Genomic DNA, 2,014 nt, shown 5'->3' with positions numbered 1-2,014 from the left:
TAATATTTCAGCAAATTTACTCTTCTTTAAATTATGTTCTTTTAGATTTTCTAGTATTGTTGGTAGTTTTTAAGATATAGAGCACCGAATGAAATATTAATACTTTTTTAAGGTTTTGATACAGCCGCCATTTCTTATTCCTCCTACCTATACTTGGCAGACCCATCAATTTTGACTAGTAATTATACCTAGTTTTCATTGAAGTAATCAAAAATTGGGGTGAGATAACTGTCTTTTTTTCTTCCCGGCTCTTGCATTATAAGGTGGCACTGGTTGTGTTCCGATTTTGTTAAAGTTTAATTTTGAATGTCTTACTAGCAAACAAAAAAATTTTTTTTTCGATTTTATTACATTTTCATGAAATAAGTTAAATTACTTTAATACATGAACTGCTTTAATAAATAATTATATTTAGTGATATTTTTTTTAACGCAATATACAAAGAATAAATACTTTTGTAAACAAATATTTAGAGATATGACAAATATAATTGACATATAACGCCCAATGGCATTAAACAACGTCTTACTGTAACACTGACACAGTTAACACATTGGTTGTACAAATAAGACTCAAAAGTTCAACTTGTGTTTTCCATTATGTGCAAACTATAACATATGACCTTTCTTGGTAAACTAACGGTCACGGAGGATAAATGGATTAAAAAAAGTGTTAATTTGTAAGCCCCGTGACTGATTTGGAAAGTGTGGTGGAAGAGACGGATTAGCTCCTGACCCGATACTGCTCAATTGTTTCCGCTCCTCTGGCCTTGCCCAAACATGAAATCGGAATTATCGTGACCCATCCATGCCAAAAATATTATCTAATTATCTATTCTAGAACATAAATTAACATGAAATATAAAATAAAAAATCCTATTTTATGCCAAACAGAGAATACGGGTTGAAGAGCTGTTTCTTCATACCCGGCCTTTGATCAGAAACTAATAGCATTGCTATCATACGATTATGAATATGAATAAAATACAACAATAATTAAAGGAGAAAAAGGAGCTATCTTGGTTTCTACACGTCAGTTGGATGTGTAACAGGTGTCCATCAAGTAAAAAAAAAAAATCGTTAATTATAACATTTGAGCCCGATATTTAAAAAAGAAAACTTTCAATGGAAAATAATAAAATTTTAGTCTAACTAATATTTTATTAGCGACTATATTTTTTTTTAATCTTTACTATTTTTTATTTACACCTGTAAATCTATTACCAACAGTTACTATTTACTATTTATTTATGTATTATTTAGGCATGGCATGGGTTGACATGAGATAGACAACACCCAGCGGTTCATCCTCCTGCCGTTTAAGTAAATTATTTCATTACAATAGGAGGTCTCTCATCCAACTCCTCTTCAGCCTACGTCGATTTACGTTAGGGATGTCATTCGTTGCCATCTGTCGTACAAATTTATTGAAATTTCCATGTAGTGTGTTGTGAAACCGTGGGTCGTAGTCGTATGAATGTGGTCGTTACAGTCAAATTTGAGGTCAAACACTTCTTGAGCCGGGAAGAAAAAAAGGTTGTTATCTCACCCCAATTTTTTATTACTTCAATGAAAACTAGGTATAATTACTAGTCAAATTGATGAGTCTGCCAAGTATAGGTAGGAGAAATAAAAAATGGAGGCGGTTTCAAAACCTTATAAAATCATTAATTTTTCATTCGGAGCTCTATATCTTAAAAACTACCAACAACACTAGAAAATCTAAGATAACATTATTTAAAGAAGAATAAATTTGCTTAAATATTAGCCCTATAAGAGCTATTTACATCCAATAATTCTCGAGATATAGCTTTTGAAAAGCAAAATTTCTAAAAAATCTACTCAAAGATTAGTAGTTAGTTAATTTATTTTGAGAAATCTATATCTCAGGAACTATTTAACGTACAGATGTCTATTAGCACTCAAATTAAAGCTAGTTTAATGGACTATAAAAAAGTTTATTATTTTTACCTTCGTAGGAATAGTAGTTTTCATGATATTTGCTAAAATAAATT

This window comes from Halyomorpha halys, unplaced genomic scaffold (genome assembly GCF_000696795.3).
Source record: "Halyomorpha halys isolate HHAL.00 unplaced genomic scaffold, Hhal_1.1 Scaffold144.1, whole genome shotgun sequence".
In the NCBI taxonomy this organism is placed as follows: Eukaryota; Metazoa; Arthropoda; class Insecta; order Hemiptera; family Pentatomidae; genus Halyomorpha; species Halyomorpha halys.
This window is presented reverse-complemented; position numbering follows the sequence as displayed.